This window comes from Phalacrocorax carbo, chromosome 5 (genome assembly GCF_963921805.1).
Source record: "Phalacrocorax carbo chromosome 5, bPhaCar2.1, whole genome shotgun sequence".
NCBI classification, from domain to species: Eukaryota; Metazoa; Chordata; class Aves; order Suliformes; family Phalacrocoracidae; genus Phalacrocorax; species Phalacrocorax carbo.
Window position 1 is genome coordinate 19,326,334 of NC_087517.1, and position 20,306 is coordinate 19,346,639.

A 20,306-nucleotide genomic window follows, 5' to 3' on the forward strand; every position below is an offset into this window, starting at 1 on the left:
AAAAAAAAATCACAGAAACATATTTTGTACAAACTATTTTCTATAAACTCATTTTGAGCGAAATCCCAGTTCATGAGTTAACATAACAAATAAAATACAGTCTAGCTCTAAACCTAGCTAATACAAATTTATCATGGAAGCAGTGACAGCCCCTTATCTGCACAGGGATGGCTGGCACCAGTACACAGAGGGACTAGCTACAAATGCATGCCATTAGGTATTATTAGAAGAAAAAATGTGCTGCCAGTGAGGAGAACGTAGATTTATATTAGCAGACATTATTTACAGCCATAAGACATGCAGTGTAGCACTATATCCTTACAGCCTTCAAGTAAATGTGATACACACAACTGAAAGTGAACTAACTGTAATGGCTTTCAGGGTTTATCTCTCTATTCATTGGGCATAAGCCCATTCAAATTGGTGGAAATACTGGTGAAGTTACCCATAGATATTAACAAAACCTTTCCCCAGCTAAGGTAGCTGGCAGCCTCTCTAGCCCACAGTGGACACAGCTGTGACTTTGCTGATTCACAGCAGCTATGTGCCTTCACGTTCAGCAGTTCCTTTCACTCTCCTCAGCCTGCGATCCTCGCACGCCTAAATACCAGTCACCGCCTAAACCCAGAGTGTCCCCATAGGGTGCCTGTTTCCATCCGACAGCACATAGCTTTGTACCAAGCGTGTTTAGCAAACGGTGAATTCCTCTCACAGTCTACACGGTTACTATCCATTGATTTATGTACATACAAAATACCATTAATTTAAAAAGCAAGAACTCATTAGAAAAGAACTTTTTTTCATTAAAAATATGAGGGAAAGGTGCTGGCAATAGTTGGCAATGTAATATCAATCACATCTGGCAGAAAGGTCTAATTCAAAGGACAGTAATTTGAGAAAATGTATTTCAAGGTAATAAAGTTGCTGTACATTCACAGGCAAGACGACTTCTTGATGGGGCTGCTTGGAAGGGCACTTTCTAACACTGTTAGCAAACATGCTGCAGGACTGCTAATGAAATTGTTTCTCTACTACTCACACAAGAGCCCATGCACTATTCCTAAATTCTGTGGTTTTAAAGCAATAATACTGGCATGTCACCACTCTCCAGATGAATATCTGTCCAGACAAACGAGATGCCACTTTTTTAAAACTGAAAAAAATATTACAGAATAGACATGACTGAGGGATTGAGGGTCTGACAACATAAAATGATGATTACTCCTCTTGCTATCAGCTCTACTATAGAGTAGAATATAATTATTCTATCATAACTTTAATAAACTGCAATTTCAGACAATAGCGTGAATAATTTTTGGTCAATGAGCAGTAAGAACTGCTCAGTGAGAGGGAAGAGAATGTATAGTTTAAACATTTTTATTTCAAGTTTACAAATACTACAAAAATGAGTTTTAATCTCTGATGAGTGAGCGTTGTGATTATCTGAAATTGCACAGGATTAGTAGTATTCCTACAGAAAGCAAAGGTCAAGGGTCTCGATTAATAAAAAGAATATTTGAAAGAAAACATTTTCAATTTGAAGCACTTATGTTTATATTTTGTTCATAAGATTTGAACTGATCTCTCTGGATGCTGATGAAAGTTCAGAGCATTTTTCATATACAATACAATTAGTGACCATCCTTCTGCAGTGTCATCAACTGCATACATCCTAGTTAATTGTCCTAGACTTAAACAAGTTGTATACTGAACATTTAAAAGCATATCCTACATTAACTTCCATTTTTACACACAGCTATTTATATTAACAGTTTTTCATTTAAAATGTTCATTCAGATATAGTCGCTACATAAAAATAAACAGCTTAACAGAAACCGAGTGCAGGAAGTTAAGGAAATAACATTAGTTAAAAGCACTACAAGAACTATTATGACGTATACATATGCAAAAGTGATATCCAAAATAATTTCTTTTAAAATAAAAATTAAAACTAACTAGAACAAATATAAAATCATATAGGTGATTCTGGAAATTCCTACTGTTATAATATGAAACACAAGTATTTCTGAGTCTAATGACATGCCAAAGTGCAGTTCCAATTCAGATTATCCACTTTTGAAGTCTACCAACTGGCTTGTTGCTTCAGCTTTCCTTTATTCCTTTGGTAATTTGTGTTTACTTTTCTTTGGTTACTGTACCAAAGCACGGATGAGTATATAGGTGCTTATCAGTCACAGAAATAAGGGTGCACAAAACCAATCAAAATTAATTTTGCAATACGTTAGATAACTATTAGTGCATAGTAGCAACTACCATTCACATATCAGAACTGAGTTCCTGTTTTGCTGTGCCCTTGCCGTTATTTTATATATCTAATTTACTTTGTAAGCTGTATAGGTGAAAATGCAGTTATGGCCCTTGATGCACTCAGCTACCATGGGATAGAATTACAAGTGAATGTTCTCTATTCCTGTTTATGTTTTAAGTTCCAAGAATGACTATCATATGAGTACAATGGAGGTCTTTTTAGCAGTATGCTAACATGAAAGAAAAGTTCAGCTATGTTGTTTAATTGTGTATACTCCAGCGCTAGGCAACTCTCCAAACCTTACTGTAAACCTTGTTTAAGGTTCATCCAGATCAGCACAATAATGAAGCTTCTGCTTTTTACACTTAGCTTTAAATGACAATTGCTTTTCTTTATGGTTTTATATTTACCTGCAGTGAAGCACAGTTAGAGACATCGGGCTGACCTTTTTCTTTTACAGAATGATGGGCTGTCCTCTAAAACCCTGGTGTAATATTCTGTTTACATGGTGTCATTTCCCTGGACAGAGAACCGATCTGTTATATTTTGTTAGCTTGTCTGAAGAACATATTCATCACAGCTTAACAAATGGCAAAGTTAGATTAATAAGGAAAAAAGTGCATATTCGACATACATGTTCTTGACTATTTTAATGGCGCCAAAAACACTTAAAAGTTCCACAAACTGTATGGTTAGTCTGAAAATATCGTTCATGTTCTAACATGTATGCACATAATAATGTAAAACTGACACCATTACCTCTAATGTATAATCATTATGAAGTTATTTTTGTTAATGTCAAGACATCTTCTACTACAAAAATATACAGTTGAGGCCAAAAATATAGGACAAGCGTGCTCCTTCAACGGCAAGTTGTTATTAGCATTGCAGACTGGGTGTGTGTAGGCAGACAATTATGAGACAAAGAACTACATTCCTAAACTTCAGTTCAATGTAAAACGAAAGTTCATTTATTGTTCAAAGGACATAATTTACAGTGTGCCAAGTTTCTATTATATAAGTGCTTCTGTATTTTATGCTCAGCAGGACAGTGAGATTTCACTGAAGAAATGGCCATTACATTTCATACAAATGCATAGCCTTCATATGAAATCCCTTTTTGGGGATGAATACTGCAAGATGTGCTTTTTGTAACTGGTTTTTATTTTGCAACATAACAGAATAACCAGTATCGTATTTCTCCACCCCCAACTACATATGTCGAGAAAGTTACACAAAGTTCAACACACCTACATTTTTATTGACGTGTTTGTCAGAATCTAAGCAATTCAGAGCTACGGCAAAGGCAGGCAAAATACTTCAGACTTGATCTGCAGAGGTGAGATAGAACTTCAAATTTTTAATCATGTGAATATTCTTAACTACATGAGTAGTTCCAAATGCTCTTCCCATGATTAAGCATTTTAAGAATTGTGACACAGAGCTGAAGGTTGTTAAAGTTGATAGAAATTAAGTATTAGCAGAAAATAACAGCTCATTTTGTTGGAACTGGGGTGTATATATAGTTCTTTTGACAATGAGATTAATGTGTTGCTTTGTTCTTTATCAGGTCTCCAATGAGTCCGACATTATCTCCCTAACTATTGAGATTTCCCTAATAGTACCCATTAGTCACAGGATATTGAATGCACATTATGCAACAAAGTTTTCAAAAAAGTAGTAGCCTGTCTTAAGCCCAAGGATTATCACACAAAACACTACTACTAACCAGTTTGTTTATACCCTCCTAAATGCATTTTGTCTCCTGTGTTTCATTGAGATATGAAAGCCCTCTGTGGCAGTCATGCACCTCATGCAAAGGATTCCTGACCTGTGTGGAGGGCTGCCAGGGTGCTTTAATAATATAAAGAGTAACAACTGATAAGCTAAATCAATTACCAAGTATCTCATAGCCTAACACATGCAGTGGCAAACCCAGCTTCCAGATAAAATCCTCCTGACCACCTCAGCTCATGTGAACAGAACCTCAGGTAAAGTAACAAATACAAGAAAATCTGTATTTCCTTTACCATTTATTTTATTTCAAACAAACATCCTTTTCTATTTCTCACAAGAATTTACTCTCTGGAGGTTTGGCTGGATCCTCAGCAATTCCTTCCACTGATCAAAGGCCACCAGAGTAGGGTCTCCCCAACTGTGAAAGCTGTTCAGATGAAATCGTGATCATCACCTTCCCCACCTGGCACAACGAGGCTCTAGGCAGGCAAGGAGTATCATGGGAAGACGATGGGATGGATGGAGTCCAATACCCCCCATTAATTCTGACCAGCACAGGGCTTCAGTTTGTACTGGGAGTGGATTCAGGAAAAGTGAGTGGAGTTGACGCTACAGAAGGTGCGTTGGCTTGAGCACAGAACAGCTCATCTGTACCTGCCAAGGGTCTGGGCCACTGTGAATACGAATAGTCAAGTAATTCTTGTTGATCTTAGATGCATGAATATGGACAACAAAGTTCACCATTTATTTTTTGGTAACTTTTTTTTTTTTTAATAAAAGACCACGGAGAGCGCCTTAGTGGATGCTTCTGTGCAGATGCCAATAAGAATTTAGGGATGTTTGCTCCTTCCTTGCTGAAACAAGTCTGTATGTTTGGAAATTTATTGATTAAGATCAGAATTTACAAACTTAATTGGAGTGAAGGAAAGAAGAATGTAAAAAGAAATCAAAAATAGTCACAAGAGCCAAATATAAAACTCTAATGAACTCAAGAAAAAAATTCTTATTTTGTAAAGAAATATTACTAAAATTCAGAAAAAGCAGGAAATACAAACATACATATTTAAACGCTTCGTATATTTATGGTCCAATGGACCTCTAGAAAAATATATTGTTTACCCAGCATAATGCTCTCTTTTACTAGAAAAATATTTAATTTCAAGTATTTCTAATGCGTAATTTGATTCTCAGTACTTAGCTACATATCAGCCATGGGATACATTCCATAGTTATGAAGTACTACCTTGAGAGATTTCATGCTTCCAAGCACACGGCCAATTTCTGCCCTGGGATGCAAATGTACAATTCTCTTTGAAGTCTGTAAGAGTCACAAAAGTAGAATATGCCACAGACTGCAACTGAGTTTTTTCTGTATTTAGAGTCAAATTCTACTCAGCATTACTTATTTAACTCCATTCTCCTCCAATTTTAATGGGAGGGCTATAACTGAGCAGACTTGGTCTCATGCCAACACTTAGTGTAATTAAATATATAGATATATATGTATACTTCATAGTAAATGTGGTTTGTATAAAGCTAAGCAACTTCATATCTATTCTTCTGTGTAACAGCTTTTTATTTATAAAACTACTACTATTTAATATAAATGTGTTAATATAACTATAATACACACATTCATGTAATTACTTGTGTTTTGCACTACTGCATATCCTAGAATCCTTTCAATTTAAAATTAAATTCACGATGCCGGTGTAACTTCAGTACTTAACAATTTTCAAGAAAGGAGACATCAAAAGAAACACAGAGAAATCTCACCTGTGTTCTGCGAAGTACTCTGGAGCCCAGTCCTGAACACTGCATGCAGGCAAACTGCCCACTCAGTGAAGTGAATAAATATTCATTGTGCATTTATTTACTTCTGGTATTACTGGATTTAGTCATAAAACTATTAAAATTATTAATTAGAGGACAATACAGTTAACTGAGTGTTAGCTGACATGAGTTTAGCACATCAAGTCAGCTTAATTAAGTCTTCTCTACATTTTGAAATTTACCAGAACTACTCTGAAATAACCCCTGACATGGATGTGTAGATACGTGAACATCTGTATGGGAATTTATAACACTCAGTAATTCCAAAATATTATTTCATTATAAAGTCCATTACATTTTTAAGTGTAGACAAGCTCTAAATCTTGTTAGCATCAATATTCTGGACCTTTGATAGCTTTTACTCTACAGCACTCCAGTGTGTTTACTTCAGTATCATCAAACCTTTAAGGCTTCGTCCTGGAAAGTAGGAAGAGAAGCCTGGTGTACGCATAAAATTTGTATCAGATTAACAGTTTAAAATGTAAAAACAATTACAAGTAACGCCATGAGAAGGCAATCACATTTCAAAATAAGAATGCCTTTTCTTGTTTAGCTGGCTCTGAAAGTGGATTAAGCTGTTTTGGACAATGGTACTCTTATTCAAGAAGAAAGTTCTGCTCACTTGAAATTATTTGGGGATAATTGTGCCAGAATGCCTAATAAATCCTGTATCTGGCCTTCCACCAGTGCTTGCTGTGCTAGTGTTGTGCACAGTGCTTGCACAGCAGTTACCTCTCAAAGATCCCTGCTGTCAGGATAAAGAAATTAGACAAATACCATTCTCAGAGGATCACTGCACACAAGAGAGATGCAGGATGAAACTATATGCTGCAAAAAACTCTGGGATTTTATCATTTTTTGAGGGCTAACATCACCAATGCATCCAATGATGAAAAAAGAAACACAACCAAAAGCTACAAAAAAAAAAGAGACATTAAACCTGAACAAAATAAAAAGGAGCTTCTCTTGGTCAGGTGTAGTTATGGCTCTCAGATAGCAAACTCAAAGTGCAAAATCACCATTTATTATTTGTGACTCCTTCTCCATAAAACTAAAGTCCTTTTTTAGGCTGTGTTGCCTAAACACAGGGGTAGACTGTGACAGAAAAATTACAAGCTCTGCATTACTCCTTTGTAATATCATGATCTCCACCACCTCCAAAGGCCATAGCACAGTTGAGAGTGATTCTGGCCACTTCACAAAAAAATATGAAATAATTCATCCCACCTCAGCTATAGGAACTGAAAATACCATTCTCTGGTGGTGACTTTAGCACTTCAAACCTTCTCTTGGTCCTGCTTTTCCCTCCAAATGATTTTAATCTAAATAGAAAGCCCACCCCTCTGCTCACCAAAGGAGGCTGGCATGTTATTTCTAGTCCAAACACCAGCTCCTCTCAGGCTGCTAGGATAGACTTAGCCTCTGGGCTGACTGACACGACCAGAAGAGCGTGCTTGGACAGGCAGTGTTCTGGCATAGTACAAACAGCACAAATGAAATATGAAAACTTTAATATAAGAAAGCATGTCCCTATACATGTAAAGTTTAAAGACATGAAAATATGTTGCTATCAATTCAAAGTTGCACTCGGGCTGATATACTGTATAATTTCAACCAAACTTTATTTTCCATGCATACTTTTCTGATTTTTTACATTGAGATGGATGCCTTCTGATTCTTTTTCTGTTGAGCCACTTTTGCCAGGACTAGCGTGTGATACAGCTTAGTGATATTCTGGCTGCTAAGTGGATGCTAACTCCCTTCACTCTTTGCTATGCTGTGTATTTTCTTGGATTCAGATTCACGCCAGGACCTACTGGGATGAGAGAATTTCTGAACATATAAAATATCAGAAAGAATAGCAACATCACCACGTCAGTTAAGAGCAAGTTCAGGAAGTCCTTGCACTTACTTTAGTTTCGGTGTAATAAGAAAACAGATGTACAATATACAAGAACTAGATAGAAGTAGCAGAGTCTTCAATTCTGAGGAGCTTACCCCTGTAACTTTATCTACAGTATCACAATATGGTTGCACCAGTACAGAGGCAAAGATAACTGCCAAATTTGCCCCACAAGTACCTTTTGTCCTCTCACAATCTATATAAAACAAGGCCTTTCCCAGAGGTCCTGCCTGTTTGTTCCCCCAAACCCTCTGTTGTTTTTGTAAAAATAACCTTTAATTCTTGCTGAACTTTAGCAGTCCCCAAACAGAGTTCTTGCAGAATACCGCCTTCACTCTCCTTTTGTTGGAGATGCAACTCCCCGTGGATGGCCTGGCAGCTGGAGGTGTCTTCTTGTGCCATGCTCTGGCACACATGCCACGGCCTCTCCACTGAACTGTGCTTTTTTTCTTCCCTGGTCTTTTCTCTCTTATTCTTTTCCCTTATCTGTTCTCTACAGCAATTTTCCTCTTTCAAAATTAGTTGGCCTTACATTTTCCCTCCATCCAGCTTTGTATTTTTCACTTACCTTTTCTTCTTTTCCTATCTCAAATGACAACACAAGGCTCAAGAGACAGGTCTATAGCCAGCTTCTAAGAGCCTATTTAACCCACTTTCAGAGATAAGCTCAATGCTGGGGGGCAAAGAAAGCAAAGTGGATCAGCCCCATGGAAACACCTCCCTCCTGCACAAACCCACTGCTCCTGAGACCAGCTGCTCTGGGTCTCAATGTGGGAGTAAGGACTAAGAGCAGGTAGTTCTTCCAAAGGTGTCTATTGCTTCAGTGAAGCCAAGATTATACAAAATTACAGAAACCAGACTACTTTTCTGTTACCTTGTTGGTATCCTGAGCTGTGCTTTCCTCTCCTCTTTTCCAGATGCAATTCCTATAAGTATGAATTATGAAAAGATTCTCACTAAAATTGTGAAATATTTGTCATTCCTAGACATGGCGCTCAGCTTTCTACTCCCAGAAATTCCAGCTCAGTCTCAGGCAAGCCAGAGTTGCTCAGACTCGTATACAACCCTTGATACCAGCGAGCCTTCTTCCCACTGTCTCCAAGGGATCAAGAGCAAATGGCTCCTGAATTTTGCTTTAAAGCTATAGGCTGGCATGAACAATAGTCTGGTATGGCCTGAAGGTTTTGCAACTCATTTACATTGAAAAATGGGGGTCTGTAATGAAATAAATATGAAAATTCTTATAGTGTTTATTATTTCTTGAGATGAACTAAAATATTCTGGTGCATGATTTTTCTGCAAAGACTAGGTTCTATGGCCATTTAAATTAGAGAATACATGAAGCTCAACATCAGAGTCAAGAGAAGGACTAAGGTCTTAATTTATGAAAAAATCACAACTAGTGCCCATTTTACACATGAATGCCTTCATCATGTAAGGCCCATCAGCCTTACTTCAATCCCTGGGAAAGTTATGGAACGAATCCTCCTGGGCGCCATCACAAGTCAAATGAAGCACATGATTGGGAAAAGCCAACATGGCTTCACTAAAGGCAGATCGTGCTTGAAAAACCTGGTGGCCTTCTATGACAAAGTGACTCGCCTGGCTGACATGGGGCGGGCAGTGGACATTGTTTACCTTGACTTCTCCAAGGCCTTTGATACGGTCCCCCACAGTCTCCTCCTGGAGAAATTAATGTGTTATGGCCTAGACAAGTGGTCTGTGCAGTGGGTGGGGAACTGGCTGACAGGCCGCACCCAAAGGGTGGTGGTAAATAGCTCCTTTTCCAAGTGGCGACCTGTCACTAGTGGAGTCCCCCAGGGATTGATATTGGGCCCAATGCTACTCAACATCTTTGTAAGTGATCTGGATAATGGGATCAAGTGTAGCCTGATGAAGTTTGCTGATGAGTTGACTCCAAGTTGAGTGGAGAAGCAGACACTCCAGCAGGGAGAGCTGCTGTGCAGGGAGATCTGGATAGGCTGGAAGAGTGGGCCAGCAAGAACCTTATGAAGTTCAACAAGGAGAAGTGTAAGGTCATGCACCTGGGAAAACACAATCCAGGAGTGCAGCACAGACTGGGATCCACCTGGCTGGAGAGCAGCTCTGTGGAAAGGGACCTGGGGGTCCTGATGGACAGAAAGCTCAACATGAGCGAACAGTGTGCTGCTGCAGCCAAGAAGGCCAACAGGATGCTGGGTTGCATCGAAAAGAGTCATTACCCTGCTCTACTCAGCGCTTGTCAGGCCACACCTGGAGTACTGTGTGCAGTTCTGGTCCCCGCTATACAAAAAGGATGTAGACAGGCTGGAAGGGGTCTAGAGAAGGGTACCAAGATGATCAAAGGACTAGGAAGCCTGGCATATGAGGACAGGCTGGGAGAACTGGGTTTGTTCAGCCTTGAGAAAAGGAGGCTCAGAGGGGATCTCATCACCATGTACCAGTACTTAAAGGGTGGTTACAAAGAAGATGGAGACTCCCTTTTTATAAGGAGTCCCATGGAGAGGACAAGGGGGAATGGACACAAGTTGCTCTTGGGGAGATTCCAATTGGACACCAGAGGGAAATTTTTCACAGTGAGGACAGTCACCCATTGGAATAATCTCCCCAGGGAAGTGGTTGACTCGGCCACGTTGGACACTTTCAAGAGTCGTCTGGACAGGGTGCTGGGCCATCTTGTCTAGACTGTGCTCTTCCTAGAAAGGTTGGACTAGATGATCCCTGAGGTCCTTTCTAACCTGTGATTCTGTGATTATACAGACAGCAACCCAGAATACTTTACAAATAATACACACATGTGCATACTTCACTGGATTGCCCAGTATCTCAGTTACTTGAAGATCAGGCTACCCTGCAGACACCACACCATCAAGAATCAAAGAATAACAGTAACTAGTCAGTCAAGGAAACTGAATCAACAGTGAATATCTTCTAACAATTGGTAGGTAAATCTAAACTATGTATCCAACATGTGTTAAATATGCGTATATGCAAGTATTAGTAATCACCACCAGAGCACAGGGACGTGCAGCATCCTCCCTGGATGACAAACCTAACCGACTGAAACGCAGCACACTTGCCACACTGAGAAAGATGGAATACATTTTGGTAGACGACACTCAGATAAATCCCTTCTCCTAAAAAGGTGTGCTGCGGAAATGCCAGGAGTTCTGCTGTTCAACATATGTGCATTTCTAAACTTCATACAAGTATCAGTAAATGAGGAGCCATTCATACTAACTTTGACAGAGCTGAACAGAGCGTAAGCAAGCATGGAAAATTATCCATTATATTTCATGAGTAAAAAAAAGTATTATTCATTTATTCATTATTCAATTATTCATCTGACATGGAATTCTACTTTCAGTTTTAATAGAAGGAAAGCGGTAACAGATATAAAATATGCATAGTGGCTTTTCTGCCTCTTTTTGGGGCAACATGGCAAAGGAAACTTCTGTCATTCTTCCTTTATTTTTACTACAGGTTTTTCCTATTTCTCCCAGAAGGATGCATGGCTACTTAGCATCTAATTGTTAGATGCTGGATAACACTCCTCCCTTGTCCCAGGCCCTCAACAAAACAGAAGTCCAGAAATAGCATTTAAAATTCCTAAGAGCAGAAACATTCCCAGTGCACAAATATCTCTTCACTCCTTCCCAATTCTACATTTTTGTAAAAATCTTCACTGTTATTTATGTTCAGATAGCCCAGTCACCATCAAGGTAAACACTCTAGGATAAAGAATGAAATAAAGAAGTATTCAATTAGTAATTTCTTTTCCATGGTAACGACTTGGAGTGATAATGCTGCCGTCGCTGCAACTTTCTGGGCACAAGGAAGTAATCTTAAAGCCAACTTAATCCTGTCCTAGGTCCCCTAAATATGTATTGTGGCACCTGACAGTAAACCTGATTTTCAGAATTAATGAACAAACACGATCCCATTAGTTAGCAGCATAAAAATGAGCTGACATTTGGTGGGGTTTACATGTTTTTCTCCCCATCAATCTGGCTGACAACTATAGCTGTGATTTTTATTTTTTTTAAGATCTAGTAGAAGCAGCACCTTTAAGATTAACTTCAGGATTTGGGATCATGAGAGCTTCCTATTATTATACCTGCCATTGAAAATCCTTAGAAAATATGGGGGAGTAAGTATATAAAAGACACAGGAAAGAGATGCTAATAAGAAGAGTGAGCTAAAGAAGCTGGGTGGGTGGGTTTGGAAGCCCATAGCTTCTGTAGCTGATAAACTTACTGTAATTTGGAAGACAAGCCACTTGAGATATAGCAGAACTGTCAGTGAAGAGCGACAGAAACACACTAATTCTTCCCATTTTTTCTAGAGGAAGTCAGAAACTCAGTACTCTGCTGTTCTTCTGAACAATGTCTGCTTGGAAAGAAACAAGATTTAATTTGGGGTTAATTATTGTGTTCTTTAATTTTTAATCCATGTCCAAGACAAAAACTTATCAACAAATTCAGATTTGATGCAGGAACAAGAAATGTAAGCCTAAACAAGTGGTTTGGTAAGAGCATGTATACACGCCTGTCACAATTTACAGCATAGTTTTGTAGCACTATAATGTTCTGCCAGGAGAAAAACAAACAAACAGACAAACCTAAAACCTTAAATTTTAAGCAGCTTAAACAAGATATTTGCTAAAATGGGATAAGGGAATTTGCATGCTGAAGAGATTATTGAAATGTCATTTGCATATTTTTAGAATGCATGTTATGTGAAATAGAAAAAGGGAGTTCCTTCTATACCTTTCCTTTGCAGACACCATATCACGGCTTACTATGATGAAACACAGAAGGAACAGGAACAGTTACTTTAGACCCTCTTATGCTGATAGTTATCAGGGTCTACCTTACAGAATCACACACTAGTTTAGAAAGGACGTCTGGAGGTCATGTAGTCCAACTTCCCTCCAAGACCAGGTTCAATTAGATCAGGTGGCTCAGGACCTTGTCCAGTTATGTTTTTACTATCTCTAAGAGATTCCAGAACCTCTCTTGGTACCTGTTCAGGTGCTTGGCCACCCTTATGGTGAAAAAAAAATTTCTTCATCTCTAATTAGTTTTTTCATGTCACAACTTGTGTCCATTGTGTCACCTCCTATTGCCTGTTCCCTTCTATGATAAAACTACGAGATCTGTAGGCAAGGGAAAAGCAGTGAATGTCATTCACATCGATTTTACCATGGACTTTGACATTGCATCCCGCTACATTCTTGGACCCAAGGTAAAGAAAGACATTATAGTCTGGGTGAGTGGACAACTAGATTGCAATGAAACTAACAGGACGGTCAGGCTCAGAGGATCACAGTTAATGGGTTATACTTTACCTGGAGGCCCATACCAAGTGGAGCACTACAAGGGTCTATCCTGGGACTGGTGTGTTACACATTTTTATAACCGAGAAGCGTGAAGTTCTGCACCTGGGAAGGAAGAGGCCCTTGCAATGATATCGGCTGGGGACTAACTGTCTGGGGAGCAGCTCTGCTGGAACAGACCTGGAGGGTTGTGGCAGACAGCAGGTCGAGCATAAGCCAGCAGCATGCTCTGGCAGTAAGGTGTGCCTCCTGGGCTGCATTTGGGCGAGGGAAGTGACTATTCCTCCACTTGATAGACCCCATCTAGTATACTACATGCAGCTTTGGGCCCCCAGTAAAAGACAGACATTGGTAAGCTGAAGCAAGTTCAGTGGAAGGCTCTCAAGATGGCTGGGGGCTAGATCACATGTTCTCTGAAAAGCTGAAGGAACTGGGCTTGTTCAGTCTGGAGAAGAGAAGGCTTTAGTAGGACTTAATAGCAGCTTTCCATTTCTAGAATGGAAACCTCTGAGGTTATCATAGAGAAGGAGCCAGGCTCTTACAGTGGTGTATGGTGTGAGGATGAGTCAAGGGCCTAAGCTGAAACAAGAGAGGTTCAGACTGGAAATAAGGAAAAAAAAATTCACCAGGAAGAGAGCAAGCATTGGAACAGGTTGTGCAGAGAGGCTGTGCAGCTCCATCCTTGGAGGCATTCAAGACCAGACTGAATAAGGCCCTGAACAACCTGGTCTGATCTTCTAGATGACCCTGCTTTGAGTAGAAAGTTGGATCAGAGAGCTCCTGAAGTCCTATCCAACCTGAATTATCCTGTGATCCTGTCCCCATGCACCTCCAAGAAGTGTCTGGCTCCACCTTGTCTATACATTCTCATTTGATAGATTTGGACAGCAATTAGATGTCCCCTTAGCCTTCCCTTCTTAAAGCTAAATAAAGCCATCTGTAGGACCTGGGAATAAAACAGGGAAATAAACATATTCATCAGAGGAAGGGAAAAAACTCACCCAAATACAGATATGGAAAGAGTAGAGAACAACCTAAACATAAGCACTGAATATACAGTCCTATAAAAGGCCCAAACAGAGAAAACAGTGAATTGGAGAAAGGAATTTGGGACTGAGAACACAGAAACTGCTCCTGTTATTCAATATCTCTGTTCAGGGAAACTGGAGTTTGACTACTCTTTGTCAATAATTTGGCTACCTCAAAGAAACAACTAAGTAACACCATTTTTTCCTTCTACCCGGAACAGTAAGAATCTAAGGTTCTGGCTAACTAACTGGGTCAAAAGAAGTAAGAGGCATTCTGGAAATTTTGACCCTGATAACAGATGTTTCCCTCTCCAAAATGTGCCCATGTATTCTCCTCACTTTAGTATGCAATTGTCAAAAGCAAATGGTCACTAATCAGAAAAGCTACCCAGAGGAAACCAGAAGGTCACAGGCACTATTCATGAAATTCAAAGTTTATATCATTAACTGTTCTTAAATGTTTTTTCTAGGAGACAGAATGTTTTAGCTAGTACTTTTCCAAATGAGTCACTAACACCCTTGTCTTAATTCTGCAGCTGCTGCTAATTTGAAGTGCCAGCCTTCTCCCCTCTTTCCCCAGAATGAAATAAAATATCAATGTTGCACTGTGCTGAAAACGGAAAGTTAGATGTAACACTACGCTACAAGGCCTCTGGAAGTCCCATTTATATTCGATTCTTTCTTTCCTCGCAGGCCTATATCTAACTTAAGCCCTCTCAGCAACTTATTTCACACGTTCTTCCACATTCATTGGTCATAAGAATGAAAGACAAACTCAAATGATTTTTTAACACTTAGTGCACCAACATCTAACACAATATAAAATAGTAAAAGAGAAAATAAAGTCATAGAAAAACAATGCTAGCAGTTTTCTGCATATATATATATATATAAATATATATATATGCAATCAACAGATTTTGGTAACCTAAGAGCTCTCTTGTGTCTTTCCTTTGGTTTGGATCTTTTGACCCTTTGGCCAAGGACATGGAAAGCCTTTTATTTAGAGAACTTAAGCACCACCATTTTGTTAAATAAAAGTGAGACCCTAGAGGGTGTACTTTTCTTGAAGACAACTTCACCCATACCTACAAAAATCTCAAACTCCTTAAGTATCTCATTAGTTGCTCCACTGTAAAAAAATCTATTACAGTTGGGGTTTTGTGGGCTAGTTTTCAGCCAGACTGGTTTCTTGATTCAGCTCACTGACTGATCATACCAATGCTAGTGCCAGCACAGGGAAAGGGACAGGAATGAGTTGCTGGGGGCAATGGGGAAAGACAAGACTGCCCTTTTTGGCTGCTGTGCATAGTTATGTAAAATTAAAGTGATTATGTAGCTATGGCCTGAGGGATAGAAGAGGTCACAGATGCTACCACAGCCTATAAACGGCTATAGAAATTGTGTCGGTGTGTGTTGCCAAGAGACAAGCAAGGGAATTCAGTTCTTAACCTGTAGTAACATCCGAAGTGAAGCCTGTTCGCTCTACCTCTCCACAGAAGATCAATACTTTTCTCTCAACGCACAAGAGTCACACTGAACAGTTTGAGTTGCATTTTGCATCAGTAAGCTGTTTATCTACCTGGAATGATTCTGAAGCACTTCTCACAGGCCTTATGTGTACAGTGAGATTTCAAAAATTTAGCTTAAGTATATTTTGAAATGTTTTCATCAAGTCAGAGCAACTGAGACTAAATATATGATCATGGTATGAGACTGTAAGAAGAGCACAGTGGCTAAAAAAGCTACCGTGAAACAAGTGAGCCATGGTACCTGACTATACCCATGACCAAGCTCTTTGTCTTCCTCACTTCTGAGATAATATAATTCAGCTCAGAACTTAATGAAATTACATTTAAATGCAGGTCTCAGTATTTTCAGCCGAGGAAGACTAAGAAAACGCATGGAATCAGGTATCACCTACTAGTCACAGTAAATACAACCTGAATCTGTTCAATGCCTGTGTTCTGACTGAAATGAATTAAACTCAGACAGAACAGATTTTTACCAGCATGTTTTTCCAACATTTTTCACTTCTTTAACAAAGCAGGTGATTTTCCAGTAGAAATAGTTGTGATCACTGCTTTGCATAGGCCACAGAAAGTCCATACAACCCAACAAAAATGAGGACACGATTTGTAGCATATTTTTGGCTAAATCTGAGCGTGTATCTTCAAAGGACTATTACTCAAACCAAAAGCATAATCTTATGAAAAACAATTTATTTTTTAAACCAATTTTATTCTCTCTTGATTATGACTACTTGGAAGACTGAAACTGAAGTATGTAACTGTACCAAGCTATGTTCTCCAGTTTATTGCTACGCCTTTGTTCCAATGTCTTTACTGCTATCATAACCAACTGTCCTTCATTAGGAGTACTGGACTAGTAGCATCAATTACCTTTCTAAGTAAGAGTGATACATCTGCTATCAACACTGACAGCTCAAACTGCTGCTTGGACTTTAAAGCAGCTTAAAAATTGTGTCCGAGGTGGTTTTCTAAAGTATATCCTAAATAGATATGTTTCTGAAAGGTATTATTTTATAGAAAAATAGATTTAGAAAACAATGGTTTACTACATTGTATTATTCTTCATTGGAAAATTTCCATAATTTTGCCTGTCTTTTCTTTGTTCCTTCAACACTAAGTGGAAGCTTAGACCTTTACTCTTAGGAAATTTCATCCTTGAGACTGAGACCTGAAGTTTTATGCTCTAACTAGAAGCAAAGTATTTCAAAGTATAGCGTTCCCTTTACAAATAAGGTTAAGAATCTAAACAGCATGCTCAACTCTAGTTTAAAAGTAGTAAGAAAAAGCTACAGTTGTTACCAAGAGTAACAGTTGAGTTGTGAAAGAAATCATACTTCAGAAGAACTTAGTGCAGATGTTTCATGACTGCCTTGGGATCCTGGGTTGAAGGTAAAGCTAGAAAACACACTAGTACAAAGCAGACATATTGGGTACTTCTGGCTTACTAGAGCTGTTGACTACCTGCCTACTGGATATAAACTTCATAGACACCGTTTTGAACACACCCGGTGCCTGGGGGAGTTAATGATCAAACACAAATGGAAAACAGCACTGAATAAATTTTTCAAGCCTTTTTCAAGTCACATATTGGTTTATCACTTTTCTGTAAAAGTCAGTCCCGTGAGACTGTCAGACTCAGCATCTCACTCATACGTCAGCAGTAAAGTTACTGCTGAATCAAGGAGAAGGACCAAGATTTTGTTGACATTTGTTAAATGAGGCCAATCACGCAGTATCAAATTAAGCCCCAAGCACAGTGCACTCTAGGGATGAGTTTAGTCTCAAACTTCTACAAATTACAAAGCTAATAAGAACCTGTTATTTCTACCCTTAATGATGCAAGGGAAATATTTTTTACTTTGTCATTTGCAATTTCAGTCTCTAGTCCAAGTATATTTATACCATTCCTCCCCTTAAGGAGGTGGGATTAAGGAGGAAAGTCATGGCTTTTTAAACTCTTTTTAAAAGACTCCCTAGAAAAAATACAAAATCAGCGCATCTTATGGGTGCCATTGGTACTCCTCCTTGATTCCATTCCCCATCACACAATCTATATGTTGCACTGTCTAACTTTTGCTCCTCCGAAGTGAAGATAATAAATATCACATCATTGCAAATCACCCTCAAATTAAGCATGGTCACTGTAACCCACGCATGAATCAAGTTTCTAGGAAATAAAATGTTGCTTATCTGAAATCAAAGGCAACACTCATGTTGACTTCAATGAAGCCAGCCTTCAAGATTATGATATTGTGAAGTGTTTCTACATTTCATGTACCTTTATCAGAGTTATTTAGATGGTTACAATGATGTACATTAACATACGTGATACGTTAAGATTCCTGACTCCTTCTTGACTCCACAAACCTTTCTGAAGTCACTCTATTAGCAATATATCATATATCTGGCTACATCCTGCTTCCAATGCATATTTGCCCATGGGGCTAATCTGACATTAGCTCTCAAGAGAGACCCTGATCCAGTATAATTCAAAATTAGAGTAATTCAAGGCAAGGAGGACAAATATTTGCAGAGATTTGTATGAACTTCTCTCGATCCATTTCTAGAAAGGCTTCAACTTTTGTATATACAAGAATTATTCTAGCAACAGTGTCTAGAAATACTTTCTGAAGGACCTAGTTCTAGTTCATAGCAAGCCAATTGAAGTAAATGTCAAAAGTTAAAAGGAACTATAACTGGGACAAGGATAGAGATGCCCCCACCAAATAAGCTGTGTTGGTTTGTTTTTTTTTAAATGGATTTCTAAGCCCAATCAAGGACCAGAGAGATCACAATTATGGACAATTAATATAACTTCCCACAATAAGAAGTGTGCAAGTTATTTCTATCCAACCTTATAAACATGCATACTCTGTGTTACTGTAAACTTGTCTTTTACCATGTACAGATTTTGCAGTCACAGTGCGTATGGAATAAATCTAATTAAATTGATTAGAATTAGTAATCATATATGCTGATGAAAATCAGCTCATAAACTAGTAAAACTTTTTAAAGGGTAGTAGACCTGTGCTTGGCACAGAATGCAGTGAGTAAAGGTATTCATTGGCAGAAAGCCATCAGAGGGTCCTACTGCTTCTGCTTTAGAAGTACCTAAAGCAGAAGGTTCTACCTTGGTCTGTTAGCTTCAAACACTGACACTCAACTGTGGATTATCCAGTGTCTCCTATTAAGAAAGTTTCGTATCTGCTTTGTTTAACACTACAGTAAGTTCCCTGTTAACTGATTTCCTACTTCCTCTGCCATCAACAGGCTTGGATAAAAATTAAATGTTCCCACTTTAAAGCCTGCTCACTACAAGTTTACATCAATCTACAGTCCTGCCTACAAACCTACACAAACTCCTCGAAATATTAGTCCTTTTCATAGCTGCCAGGGCACGAATTTTGCAGCTACGAAATTATACAGTTAGAAGCCCACTCTAAGGTAATTTAGCAAGATTCACAAGATTTCATTTCTTCTGGGTTGTTACTACCTAATACCATACAAAAGAAATAGAATTCAACTATCACGTAATTATCTATGACTATTAAAAGCCTGCACTTTAAATAAACCATGCTATCTATAGGAAATGTTGCGGTGTTGTTCTAACTCTCTCTTATACAAAGAACTTTCCTTTACATTACAGAAACCTATCAGTAAAATTAGTCATACTGTCGCATTATTATCCAAGGAAAAAACAATAATACAGCTAGCTATCGCAATTTATTTGTAAATCATTGTGTGCATCATGTCCCTGAATCCCATTTGATATTTAGGTACAGGAAACCGAAACATAAATTAACTTTTATTTCTTACTTGACCAAAGCAAACAAATAGTGGCCTAGAGAGGTAGGTACCTACACATTTATATTTGTTTATGTGTACGCTAACTGTCTTGTTAAATGTTACAATACTTTGCCTAGCACAGTCAGATTTTAATCCTAGTCAGAGAGGCCTTTAAGCCTTTGTAAAACAGGTACAATCTTAACTAACACCATTTTCTAAAATGTTGAAATAGAGAATCTCTTCATTACAAATAAAATGTTAAGTAAAGAAATTAAATACAATGGAGCTGAAATTTGAAAAGCACCATTAGGGAAATATTGTTAAAGTATCTAAGCCTTTAGAAACAGCCATTGAACTTGGAAAATATTTTTGACGCTCTCCGGCATGCCATACAATGTTGCAATATAGGAACTGTCCTAAAGCATACACGCAACAGAAGACACAAATATTTAACAGATAGTCACACGTATCATTTGCCAGAGTAAAAATTGTGGCAGTCCCAAAAGCGCAGAAGGTTTTACAAGCTTCAAACTTGAAACCATTTCAAACCATTTTCATTGCCATAATTATTTTTCCTATTAAAAGCCTTACACCTTCTTCCAATGTTTATTTTGTTCATTTCATTTAAGTCCATGGTTTCACTAATCTCTTTTGATGCTGAACTCCCCAAGATTAGGGGGAGGTAGGTGCTGAATCACAGCAAATGTTTGTGTTTTCTCCCAGAATATATGACAGAACCAGCTTGAATATTTCATGAATAAGATTGTGAAGATCATAGCAGACAAATACAAAATCTGTTTTAAAATCTATAACATATTTTGTAGCAATTAAAATAGTTGACCACATCAACATTTTAACCTAAAGAGCCATTAGGAATGCA

At 38.4% G+C, this 20,306-nt stretch overlaps 1 protein-coding gene across 4 annotated transcripts in view; it reads right to left on the reverse strand.

The window, feature by feature from the left end:
* Positions 1 to 20,306, reverse strand: part of RBMS1 (RNA binding motif single stranded interacting protein 1) — a 148,515-nt gene that overhangs the window by 125,384 nt on the left and 2,825 nt on the right. The window lies entirely within an intron of this gene.